Raw genomic sequence first — 13,841 nt, 5'->3', positions numbered from 1 at the left:
AATGGAGGCATTTTCTTTTTCCAAACTGAGTTGGTCCAAACTATTCTCTGCATTAAGTTGATCATGCATGATGTGTCCTTTATTGTTACTAAATGATATTTAGTGACATTGAAAGAGACGGCTCCCTAAAATACAATTTAGGAAGCAGATGATCAGGTTAAATTTCTATTTTTTTCTCCAGTTTAGTGGCATATCCAGCACTCAACATTGACCAAAGGTTTGTTGAAAGGTGAGAGGAAATAAAGCATCACCTTAAGTTTAAATACAACTCAAAGTTACATGTGTAGAGGTACACAAGTAATCACTTGGTGTAGGTGTAGAGCTCTGTCATGAACATAAATGAAGTCTCATAATTTAATTCAATAAAAAAAAATACTTTAGTAAACCCAAACCGGGTTGGTTGAGGATGCTTTGGAGATTGGAAAAGAAAACCCTGAACATTTGGGACCGATGGGGAACATTTAGGATCAATCAAAGGAAATTCTAAAATTCGGATGGTTGCACGCTTCACTTGCTTCCTAGATAGTAAAAGATATGAGTGAATAACACTAAATTATTTCATGCAATTCATGTTTATTCCTATACGCATACCAGCTGCACAGTACTTAACAGTTGCTCCACCTTTAATGATGGATGTTGAATTTTAACCACCTCTGTATGCTTCTCAGACTGGAATAACCGATACGGCGCTCTGAGCTTCAGGCCTCCGGCCTGATACGGCTCCAGCTTGTCTACGTGCTGCAATGTTACCCAGCATTCTTCACTTGATACCCATCTAAATACTTTCACATACTTCAAAACGCTGGCATCCCCTCCTGTTTAAACAAAGGTAATTGTGCGTGATTTGAGCATTAGCCAGTGTCATCAGTCATAGAGGGAGAGTAAATGCTTCATCCGAGCAGGTGCTGTTTGGCAGCACCGGCCCTGCAGTGTTTTATGGATTGTTTAGCTGGCTAAGCCAACTCCGAGTTGTAAAGGCACAGTGGGTAAGGCCTCGCTACTTGCGTACAATCCATCATAGATTGCTTCTGTAATGACTTTAAAGCAGTGGTCCACAATGCTGGAAGGCAAACTCTGCATGTAGTTTGTAAAACTGTCAAAGCACAGATGGTTTTAGTATGTACATTTACAAGAACGATGGCGGAGGCATTTCCACGCACAAACAGCGTGCCCTGCAAAAGTATTCACATTTTTCCATATTTTTTTATGTTAAAAAGGTAAATGTCAAAGGATTTCATTGGGATTTTATGTGATAGACCGATGAGATGTAAAGTGCAAGGAAGATGATGTACCATTTTTAAAATCTTTTACAATAATACAAATCGACAAATTTGTATTCAAACCCATTTTACCAAATCAGAGACTTGAAAACTGATGTTTAAAGACCATCTCCTGGACTGGAATGTGAGCGAAACTGGCAAACATTTCAGTGTCTCGATGTGCAAAGTACGTGGAAACCTTCTCCATAAAACTCACTCGTCAAGTGAAAAGATTTTGTAAAGTTTGTACAGTTTATTATTTATACCCCTGGCAGATTTGGGTTTAAGATAGTCCTAACTTTAATTTGACAGAGAATCTGTGAAGGAGGTGACAGAAAAAAGCAAAGTCTTCCAATCTCAAAGACTTAGAGTTCATCACTAAACATGAATAATGAGAATAACAGTAAAACCATGTAAAAAGCTCATCAGCAGTTAAATGTCTATAAAAAAAGATTTGATTGGTTTAACGTCAGTAAAGGTTTTCCAGTGATTATTGAGAAGGGTATAAATAATTTTTCAACATGCCATTTACAATAAAACCTAAAAAATTAACTCTTTCACATTTTCCTGCCTTTCTCGAAAGATGCCTTTTTCCATTTCCAATCAGAGATAAACTCGGCTGAATGAAAATATTAAATCTAAATCTGTCAGAGGTATGAAATTCTTTCTTTCACCTCCCCAACTACTCATTGATATGAGTTGGTGTATCCCAATAAAATTCCAATAGAAAGCATTAAAGTTTGCTGTTGTAACGTGACAAGATGTAAAAATGTTTAAGAGGTCTGAATACTTTTGCCAAACAATGAATTATGAAACCGGCTTTCAGTTTTGCAGAACATTTGCATTGCACTTGCACAGAAATCTGTTTTTTTATGTGTTTGTGCAGTCATAACAGACCATACCGCTCTGTGCCTGTACTTATAACTGTATGCTAACAGTGTTACAGAGAGTCCATGCTCTGCAGACGATATGCAGACTTTATGCACCCTTCTCACTTTTAAAAAACACCCATTATTTTCTGATTCTGCTCGACTTCTGGCTTTTATAAAGCAAGTAGAGAAAAATCTAACTCAGGAGCCTCTCCAAAAGGCTTCCAATCCAATTTCGGGGACTAGGTGTACCCCTTATCCTAATCAATCTCCAGGCAATCAGCAGCTCTTTGTCAGCAAAGGAGGAGAGGAGAAGGTAAGGAAGGGTGGTGAATAAAGAATCAAGACCAGCACAAGGCAGGCGAGAAAAACCCGGAATGATGTGAATAACAGGACATCAGGAAAGGTTAAAAAATACAGGTTGAAAGAGGAGGAGAGACGGTGGAAGTGCAAAGGTACAAGGACCAAAAAGGAATGTTAAAAACAGTGGAAAATGTGAAGGTGAGAGGTGGCGAGTTTGGTGCCTCATTAGATAAAAACACTTAGGAGTCAGAGTCAGGAAGCAGATGCTGGGGCTTCAGTGGTGTTTTGAACAGAGAATCACTCATCAAACGATAAAGTCTGTGTGACCTTTTCGGCAGCCTCCCCAGAGAGATGAATGGAAAGACAAAGGTACCGACATAACAGATTCTCTAAACGGGCTTCTTATCCTCTCTGGCCTCCTTGGGGCTGTGCTGTTGGCCCTCAGATGGGAGAAACAGTGCAGCGTCGCCTTCCATCTTAAACACGATGTCTGCTGGAAAATAGGGAAAACACGCATCCATCACACGGCGGCAGAAACGTTCACCTGGATATCATTCAGAAAACCTGATTAATAACTGGGTTAATCTGCTCCACACAAAGATGAAGGAGGGTATTAATGGACATGTAATAATTTAGGTTTCTGTACCCCTACTGCACAAGACCAAAGAAAAAGAAGCTGTTAAGATTCATTGGAGTTCAATCAAACAAACCTCAGCATGAGACATCCAAAGTACTCAGCACTTTCAATCTCCAATGGACATTAGAAGCCAAGAGAAACGTACACTTCCTAAGAATACAGCATGGCCCGTTTTTCTTTCTTTTTTTTTCTTCCAAGCAGCCTGAGGTTGTTATTTTTTTAAACTGGTCTGGATCTGTTGTCCACTATGCTTTCCAACCGTCTTTCAAATGTTTTCTTTGGACCAGGACTGCATTTTGACACGTTTTGAGTTTGTGGAGTGGCAGGTTTCTTTTCACTGTCGTCAAAGAATTCATTAACTGCAGTCATCAGTTCCCCTTATTTTGTCACTGCAATGTAATGCTTCTTGCTTGTTTAGTGTTTTGTGTTTTTCCTCATGGAAAGCTCTTTGAATTGCCTTGTTGCTGAAATACAGATAAACTTCCCTCGCCCTGCTGCAAAGTCAAAGGGACGACGCAGTTGGCTGAGCGTCCGCTGATAAAAGTTTCATGCATTAGAAGACGTGTGACCAACTGAATTTAACTGCATTGTCGAATTGAGAATAACTGTCTGATTCAAACTTTGAGATTTGATTGTGTTGGCTTCCAACAGTCACATTGGATTCTGCATAGCAGGAAACTAATATGACTTTTGTGGCGACTTGGGCTTACAAAAGTGACTTGATCCTCCAACTACTTCCTGTCATCTTCTTCTTCATGGTTTGTGCCAGAAGCAACATGCTGTTGTTGATCATGTAACTCGTGTGATGCAAAAATGTGTTTCAGTTGCAGTTTTACAAAGTAAACCAATGTGTAAAACAGCCAAAAAAAAACCCACCTCATCCTAGTGACAAAACTTATCAAAAACTAGTTTTTTTTAATTTATTTCCGTGTTCCCGTTGAGCAAATTTATTTTCGAAACGTCACATCTTGCAAGTATGTGGTCAACGAAATAGCTGCATTTCAAATGCAGGCAGATTCTAAATGCAGGTGGCAAACAAGACAACTCTTGAAGATCAAATAAGTAATAAGCCAAAAAAAGGTGAACAACCAAAGTGCCACGGCGTTGGAAACCTCTGCAGCAGAATACACGCATCGTTTCTGCAACCAGCTTTCCTCTCACACCTGCTTGTGCTTTACATACATGAACGTGACAGTGTGTACTGACCTTTGGGATCTTGAAGTGAATGGATGAAGACAGAGTGATTGAGGTGCAGCCCCGCTCCAAGCGAAAGAAATGTTTTGCATGATTGCGACCACTCAGTCTGACGTGGGAAAGAAATCTGTTTACCCAGGAGCTATAATGTGACTTTTGTTCTCCATTTACATTTCCTGCCGCAGCCCTCCCTGTGCAGCCGTCGCAGCTCTGAGATCATTGTGAGCAGATCTGGAAGGTGTTTAAAAAGAAAGGGGGGAAAAAAAATGTTTTTATTCTGCTGGCCTGCTTCTAAAGTTCAGTAATTTCACATCCCTGAAATGCATTTGATTGCTAGAGTATCGACTGAAAGCGATATTGCAAAATGACAATTTGCAAGGGAGGTTGTAGGAATGAAAAGGATTTCTGTCAGGATTATCCAATCTTTGTCTGATTATCCAGGAAACACGAGGCCGTGTCAGGTAGAGGGGAGGTATGCAAGTCTGTTTACTACCAGCTCAGAGCGTGAGCGTTCGTGGCGTCCCCTTAAAAAGCAACTGCGCTTTGTACACTGACTGAAACAATTAGCATGAGAATTGAACCATCACAACGCACCAGCACGGCGTTTGATTGCCCCCCGGGTGCCCGCTCGATTCAGCCAATCCGTCGGCGTCTCCCGGCTTTCTCTAACAACAACAAACATTTCTTTGGCTGCGACATTAAAAGAACAAGTCCAAATCCTGGATGTGTTTGTTGTTCCACTTGAAGAAGATCAGCGGTTGGCTGTCAAAATGATATTCTGTCAGCGAGCGAAGCGCCATAACCTTTATTGTGAGGCACTTTCTTCTTCAAGAGGAAACGCTTTGCACAAATGACAGGGTAATTTCCAGGCAGCTTTGGTGAAACTGATTAAAAGTGCTGCTGTTAAGAAAGATTGTTGCTAAGACGTCTTGTTGCTAAAGAGCCAAGAGAGAGGAGGAAAACTATTTGGAGATTGGAAACACAATGGAATAATGAAGGCTTAGAGTTTGACTGAAAACAATTTGTTTCAAACTCTGATCCCAAGCAACTTTTTTTTCACATTAATGTACAAAAACTCTTGATGACCTAGAGAATTAAACAGTTGTTTGGCTGCTCAGCAAAGTTTAGGCAACACCTTTCACCTGTATTGAGAGCTACAAACAGTTTCATACCTCGTTTTGTCGCAGTAAAACTGTAAACGTCAGCGAGAGACCAACACAAAGTTGTGAATAAATCTGAAGTTGGAGGAAAATGACAGATGAGTTAACATCAAGGCAGGTGGACTGATCCTGACAGAGTGAGGAAGAGCGAACCCAAAGGGTTCGGTCTGTGTGGATGGCAGGAGAGCAGGGGGACTGATGAAGGTTTGCTGATGGTGTCCAAAGTCATCAGAGAATTATTTAAACTACAAGCACAAAGAGCCAAAAACTAAAACAAAGAATCAAGAGAAACACTTCAAAGTTTCAAGGAACAGCACAAGAAGGTCAAACGGCTTTGTACAACCAGTGAGGTTAACGGTCGAATAAAGAGTAGTCATCCTGCAGCTCCTTAAAAAGCCCCAGCACACTGATGAAGAGATTGCAGACAGGTGTGCAGTGTGCAGCAGGTAGCCCAAGCCATCCAGCAGAGATCCTCTATTAAAACACACTCGCACACACACACGAACACACTCAAGCACCAGGATCAAGACCGCGCGTGTTGAGCCTTGAGTGAAAACTCAACTGTGCTGGACAAAGAGTCACAAACACTCAGTTGTGGAACTGTTCCTCAACAAAGACTAAAGGATATTCACTCCGTCTCTGGGCAGATTTGAGAGTTAGACAAGAAAGATTTCAAAAAGAAATAGAAGCAGAGAGTGATACAAAACGAGAGAAGAACAAGGGATAGAGCAAAATGGAGAGAAGGCTTTGAAAGAGAGAAAGGTAGGACAGCCTGAGGTTTCAGTATTTGCGTTTCTTTTGTTATTGTTACCAGCAACTTGAAACTTTCCTTTTATTTTTGGGATTGTTTGGTCCCGACTCCAACTAAGAGCTTGATAGAGATGCAGAATTCACATCAGCTTCGTCCGGACATGAATTCTGGACAGTGAAAGCCCTCACAACCACACCTGCTGAGATCTGACTCCATAAGATCAATCTGTGATCCACAAGAGGAGCTGGAGCTGATTCACCTGGAGTCTCTGAGATTCACCTGGAGTCTCTGAGATTCACCTGGAGTCTCTGAGATTCACCTGGAGTCTCCAGAGACCTTGAGGACGAAATTTATTCAGCTGCTTTGACCAGCAGCTAAATTGAGATCCAGGGTGTGAGGTGGTGGTACAGGCAGTCTCCACCTTTCATTAAGAATTTTGGACCTTTAGCGCAAACATAATATTGCCATGCTTATAAATATTTGTAAATATGGAATGGATGATGCATAATGAGTATAATTTTTCATATTAGTGAGCTAGTGAGTAACGTTATAACTAATTTCACAAATTTCTATTTACAGTCAGATAATGGAACCATAATTTGACAGTGGCTGATATGTACAAAGACGCAGCAAATGGTGAAATGCGCTGAAAAAACACACGAATGATGTCAACTCCAAAACACATACACACACACAAATGCAACAGAAAAATTATGCAAAAAAGGGCTGCAAACACAGACAATAGGGGCAAAGGGAAAATTTTCACAAATACTGCAAACAACAGCAAGTATGAAGAGCTGAAAACCTGCTCCACCAAACAAAAGTCCTCCAGACCACTAGAGGAAGTCAACCACCAAATCATTTGTGACCAGACACTCAGTAAAGATGGGATGTCATGATCTAACGGGATGTCTCAAAGAAAGCTGAAGAAAGAAAGAAAAGGTGCGAGCAGCATCATATTCATATAGGTAATATCTACTCTTGACTCAGCCTAGTGGTCTGGAGCATTTCCATTTTGAGGAGCGAGTTTGCAGCATTTTGTACTTCTTGATGTTGCCATTTGCAGTATTTTCCCTTTTGCTTCTATTTCCTGTGGTTGCATCATTTTCTGTTCCATTTGTGTTTGTGAGTTTTGGAGTTTGCGCCATGTTTGCTGTGCATTTGCATCCGTCAACCACCTTATAATCTAGCCTTACTGTACATGTTCTGCATAAGAAGCAAAAACACCACAAATCAGTTCAGCCCTTTTGTCACTTTGAGGTTCGGCCATCTGGGGTGTAAAACATCATGTTAGGGAGGAACTTTGATCAACATCATGTCCTCGGTGCCAAATCACGGCAAATAGAAGAAAAACTCTGTAAATATGTTTAAAATAAGTAAATCTAACTCAACAGTAGGTTGCTGTAGAACGTATTTGCAGTATGGAAGACCACTGGCCATGTACCTGCGTCAGACTGTGCTGTCGGCAGCTGTCCCTGATGCTCATTTTCCCCAGCAGGGTTTGGGTTCAGCCGAGAGGTCAAGCAAACATTGTCATTTTGCTCAGCCCTGGGTGGGTTGGCCCTGCACCTCACCAACCTGCAGCACTGCATCAAACATCTCCTCTGTGATTACCGCCTCTGACACATGGACATAGCTGGCCAGCTGCTGCGCCACCTGTCAGAGTAAAGACCTGAAGCGGAGGAGAAATTAATGGGAGCGAGCACGAGGATGAAAGTTGGGCGGGCTTGAAGACATAAAGGACAGGGAATGAGACCAGAATAGGAAATGTTGGACACATGGATGAGAGAGTGGGGGGTGCGGGGGGTGAGGATAATGGAAATGTGTGGAGATAATGAAAAAGAGAAAATTGAAGGACGCAGAAAGGGGACAGAGTGGGGGGAAAAAAAAAGACAAAGAGCGGGACTGAGTTCAAGATGCAGAATTCCAAAAAGCAGACTTCATGAAAGACATAATTAAATTGTGGCATTCATTGATTCTCTTTTGTAATGTCAGAAAACTGAAAGCGACTGCAGCCATAAAACGACAGACATTTGTATTAATTCCTGCGGGCCTCTTTATACGGAGCGCGGTTGGTATTCAGGGACATCATTACCAAAACCTACAAAAGCTCTTATCAGCTGCAGAGGGCTGCCTGTGTGTCTGAGGTGTGTGTTTGTTTCACACGACTCGCCTCCTATCTCTGTTTCACATCTTTTGCCATCTGAGTGGAATGGGCAGTCCAGCTCCTCTACTGTGTTTTTTGACATTTCCATTAGTCAGGATGAAAGCCGAACAGGAATCAGACTCACTGGACAAGCCTTCATACAGAGCAGGAACAAAGGCGCCGGAGCACCTTTCTCCGTTTGTGCAGAACTTCATAAAAATATGGCCATAAAAATATTTTCTGCTGCTATTCAAAACAGCTAGCAGCTACTCACAGGGATTAATGCTCCCCTCCTGGGGTTTTTCAGTGTCAGGGCTTTCATTATAAGGCTCAATGGGGCACGAGTCTTTCATTAAAGGCTCAAGATCATGTCTCACTGGGGTTCGGTCACGTTTGTGCCTGCAGCTATTTCTGTATGTAAGCACACTTTAGATTTTAATATTTTTTTTTGGACATTACAACCTCAAATGTCAATGGATTTCATTTTATGTGACAATCCAAAACAAAATGGAACCAATTTATTATTTTTTTAGCAAATAATTTGTGTTCAGCTTCTTAATTAAAATACAGTGAAGATCATAAAGCAGGAAAGGAGATGCAAGGTTAGAAAATAAAACAATATCCCAAGCTTTGAAAACCTGTCTTCCAGCGTAGTATGGAGTCCCAAATACTCTCGTTTCTGTCTCCGTATTGTTTGCAGAAAATTTGCATAGAGTTGAAAAAACTGGTATAAAATTCCAGTTCTCAAGGGCTGGTGCCCTGCAACTGTGTCCCAGTCGTCCTGCATCTGGAGCCGTTGCTGGTCAGCTTGGCATTCACATAACTCAAAATGCGCCAGAGTTCGTTCAACCAAACCGAGACCAAGTTTGCTTTTTGGTCCGCATCAGAGTTTGGTTGCATATTCACACCAAACCCCAATCAAACCCGACTGTCTGGGAAAACGAACCAGAGTTCAGTTAAAGCGGACTAAGCAGTGCTGGTGTGAATTCACCCTCAATGTCCAGATTTCAATTTTCTAATCATCTCTCAAAACAAACTGCTGCTCAGCATCTTCATTTAGGTGAAGCACATTTAAGAACAAAGGGGACCAAACAGTTTGTGACACGAAGATGGTAGAACAGCCTTCCTTTGTGGACTTGTGTTTCAGAAAGCAGCAATAAACTTGTTAAAACAGGCTTTCTGTTTACTTTCATTGTCTTTTTTGCTGTTATTTTATCTTTCTTTTATCTGCACTTAGTTTTAATAGTCATTTTATTGGTTTTCCGCATAGTGTTTTCTGATGATTGTGTCTGTAAAAGGCACTTAAATAAACTTTACTTCAGAACTGCCTCTTTCCTGCAGTATGGACTCAACGGTGTCAATGCTGCGCTGGGCAGCTCAGTCGTTGGAGCATCGTGAGGCTGGAGTTCTTCACGCGTTCGTCCTGGGTTACGTTCCCAGTTTCGGGGTTCAATACAGAGAATAAAAAATTTAAAAAAAAAACACACACATTTAAACCATGTCAAAAACATTCCCCTGAAATGTAAACAGTTAAATAATCTGACCAACAATGGTGAAAATGACTTCGAGTTACATTAGATTGAGCAAAATCTTCTTTGAACTCTGTGGACTGTGCTAATGAGATTGTCCAAAATGACTGTAAAGTCATGATATAATGTTTAAAACATTTATTGACATGCAAGTGCACTTTAAAGTCATAAATAATTCTCTCTTTCTCTGCTAAGTTAAGCTTGTATTTTTCATTGCCGGTTTAATACCTTAAGTAATCCACTGTTCCAGACAGTAATATTCCCTATCTGGCATATTATGTGCTCCCTGTGCCAAGGTAAACAAAGGGGTCTAAAAAAAAATGTGAGCCTAGTTTTCCTAATGGCTATCTGTTGTAGACGTGGCACAAAACTTTGACTTGTGTCTGAGAGCTGAGTCAGTGAAGTGTGCAGCAGCAGAGTGGTGAAGAGTTGGTGCACAGAGCAGGAGCTGCACACCAAACAGCCTCCCAGAGAAAGAGTCCCTGGGCAGGCAGCGTCAGTGTGACCCACTGCTGACGATTCTTTCCAGGCCCAGAGCGACCTGATGGAATCTGGAGCAAGAAGCCCAGCCTGCTTCTGGGAAAGTAAACAGGATCCGACCCAAAATGGAGGTACTCTGGGCGGCGGATGACTCAGTTGGGAGAGCAGACGCATCATGTCCAGAGGCTAGAGTCTTCCACGTCCTGGGTTCAGTTCCTGGTCTCGGGTCATTTGCTGCATGTCTTCCTCTTCTCTCTCTCTATCCTGTCAAATTACTGCCCAATAAAGGCCACAAGGGCCTAAAGATCTTTAAAAAGAAAAAATGGAGGTACTCTCTATCCTGTCATGATAAGACTGGTTTCTGACACCTGATCTGCTGACCTTCCTTTGTTGGGATTGTGATTATGAATTCTTCCAAACTTTCCCTTTAGACACCAGTCAGGTATTTAGAAATCTTAATTATGCGTGCAAACCAGAAGTTCTGCCTCCCAGAGAGATGTTTGATAAATTAAACCTTTTATCAGCTAAAGAAAACCTGAATGTTCATTCTCCAACTTCTCCCTTTAAGTACATAGTTAAATTTCAGAATCATTTATATCTTGTTTGTTAATTGATCAGTATATTAGTGATTCTTAATTGTTTGATTATTGAATCTATTAGTAATTTCCAAATAGATTTTTCATACATTTGAAACTCGTAAAGATATGTAATTTAAGGATTTATTTATTAATTTCACCATATTCCTTATTCTACCCATGCATCCTGTCTAAGCTTAAGCAGTGACATTTGTCGAACTACTCAATTTCCCCGCAAAAAACTGCAAATTGGATGGGGTTTAAATTACATTTACAACATGAAATTACGTATCAAGAAGTTGTACAGGACATAGATCTGGTCAGTGACGGACACTGATAACTAAAAAAGTTAGTTGCACTAACCTTAAAGCCCTAACCATAAACACTAGTTCAACTAATGCTAGAAAACTATGTCAAAATTATATTCAGTGGAAGCTAACGCTAAAGCGCTAACTTCAGTTCAAATTATATCTGCCATTGAAAGACATTATATTTTACATTCTATAAAGCCCTTTGATATATTTGTATGTTGTTCTCCTCTAACCATGATTTATTTTCTTACTGTATGTTTCAAATAAAGCTCTTGGGGAGGAAAAAACGAGAATGTGAGGAGAGGAAATGGAACTGCCATGTCTTCACACACTTCAAAATAAGAGCATGAATACAGACGTCTGTCGAACTGACGAATTCTTAACCAAAACTTCGAGACAGATGTTTTCGACTGAAACTTGACCAAACAGACAAGTAAATTACAGCTTCAGAATTTATACGGGAAAATTAATTTATGGAAAACTAAACGGGGAGGATGTGATGTAAAGGAAGCCAAGAAAACATCCCACACTATTACACCAGCAGCCTGAACTGATGCATGCCACAGCTATCTGAATATGAGTGTAGTTCTCTGCTACTCTCTGTAGAACCGGCTTTAAAGTTCAACATGTTGTACGGTCAGAGACAATATTTACATACCTGTCAAGTCTCTTGTTTTGCCCAAACAAAACATTCCTCTTTCTCGCTGTGCTCCCGTTGTTGTGTTTTGCTGTAAATATCCCGTATGTTGGCCGTAAATATCCCGTATGTTGGCTCCGCCCACCGCTCTTTCATTGGTTTCTTCACACAGTACGGGTTTTAGCTGACGTTTTTATTTAAACTATTAAAATTTACTGCATTTAAGTCTTAGAAGTAAAACACATATAAATGGTGAGGATTTTTTTTATTTTTTAATCTGTTTTGGAGGATATCTTCAGTCTGGTGAGATCTCACGTTAGACTTTCCACACGGCGGTGGCATAAGGCAATAAGGTTTGAACAATCACACCCAAATACAGCCTTCTCCATTCATAATTAGAGAAGGCTGTGGTCTCACTCCAGCGCCCCCCCACCCCACGCCACCCACGCCCACCTGGCCTCATTTCTCAGCAGTAATTTCTCCACAGCAACAGGTGGCACCTAAACCTCCTCCAACATTACCCAAGCACAATCCCTACACAGATCATACAGGGAGCTGTCTCGTCGAATAACGCCACCAGGCAGGTAGCAGCAGTACGTGCAATTGCCGGCGAGGGGGGCCGGAGGTCCGGGCCTGATCTGTGTCCACGCTCTGCAGCTGTTCATTTTCAGAGCGACACGGACACGCAAACACACGGCAGTGCAGAAGGAGGGATTATGGGTCAGCACATGTAAATGCCAGCAGTGTGTTCCCAGGCAGAAAGGAGTAATTAATTGCATCGGTTCAACTGATGAGAGCAGAGTGACTGTGTGGCTTCACTGAGCAGGTGGCAGCAATCTCAACCTGCTCTCCATATTATCCAGATCAGGCTTTATTGCATCTCATACCTGCAGTGAAACATATTGGGAGAAGTTGGAGTCTAATCAAGGCGACGCTAAAACCTGGGCAGTGGCTGAGAAGACGACAAAGAGTTTGCACATTTGTTTTGCAATAGGCTCGTCCTTTACTGTGAAGGTTCTTTGAGAGCTTTTAACGACAGTTAAAAAAAATCAACGAACTGACGATTTGCTTTCGTTATTAATCGAAACAGACATAATCTGTTGTCAGCAAGAATTAATAAATGATCCTTTTGGATGTAAAACTTGCATCTATTCTAACCTACATACATGATCTCATTGTTTAACAGAGGAACTACCAGAGAGAAAAGTCTGGTGTTTTAAACTTCAAGGTTTAGTTCAAGTAAACCTCAACACCTACGACAAGAAACCGACAGACTAATGAGCGCTTCCCGTCTGAAAAGACGGGGGTTTTGTTCAGCATCTTGACATGAAACACTGTACCTTCAGCAATTATATCCATCTCTGGATAAGTATGTAAAATGCCTTAAAAAATAATCCTCATAGCATGGCAGTAGCGTAACATTGAAACTGGAAAATGTGGCCGTTAATTGGAGTAAAAACAAAACTATTATATTTTTGTAAAAAAAAAAAAATGCAGATTTCTCTGAATGCATTCACAGTTTTTGCTGATTATTAAGGTTCTGCTAGGTATGCAAACACCTGAGTGTTTTTTAAAAAAGAAAAAGAAATCACCTTTAGATTTATTCTTTCCTCCCTGTCAACTCCTAATTCTGGGATTGGCAGCTGGAGCCCGGCGGGGCGCTCAATGAATAATTTGTGGGCAGTAAGAGCTGCAGGCAGGTGGAAAAAATCATAGACAAAAGTAATAAAATGGTGGAGTCAACAGCTTCATGAACTATTTATCTCTCTTGAACTGATATGTCCTCCTTGAATCTCCTTCTGTTCTCCGTCCACCTCACTTGTCAGAGCCCGCAGCGGTCCGCACTTTATTGAAACCTTGATTCGGTTTCCCAACATGTCACTTTCTAAGGACTGTGTGCAATAAATGAGACGGGTTATTGGGGAGCAGAAAAGAGAAGATGGGGGCTAATGAAAAACTATATACTGTTGCTGGAAAGAAAAAAGACAAG

The 13,841-nt window shown here is 41.1% G+C and overlaps 1 long non-coding RNA gene across 2 annotated transcripts; it reads right to left on the bottom strand.

Moving 5' to 3' along the window:
• Positions 1–1,497: 1,497 nt before the first annotated feature.
• On the bottom strand, positions 1,498–11,949 carry LOC103146598 (uncharacterized). Of its 2 annotated transcripts, none has more exons than XR_001663686.1 (3): positions 11,873–11,949; positions 4,275–4,493; positions 1,498–2,921 (listed from the first exon to the last, which is right to left on the bottom strand). It is a non-coding gene; the product is annotated as an uncharacterized LOC103146598 (long non-coding RNA). The 2 variants fall into 2 exon arrangements; XR_477152.2 differs by lacking the exon at positions 11,873–11,949 and adding an exon at positions 5,435–5,844.
• Between the last annotated feature and the right edge of the window lie 1,892 nt (positions 11,950–13,841).

The sequence above is a fragment of the Poecilia formosa genome, unplaced genomic scaffold (assembly GCF_000485575.1).
Source record: "Poecilia formosa unplaced genomic scaffold, Poecilia_formosa-5.1.2 Scaffold163, whole genome shotgun sequence".
In the NCBI taxonomy this organism is placed as follows: domain Eukaryota; kingdom Metazoa; phylum Chordata; class Actinopteri; order Cyprinodontiformes; family Poeciliidae; genus Poecilia; species Poecilia formosa.
This window is presented reverse-complemented; position numbering and strand designations above follow the sequence as displayed.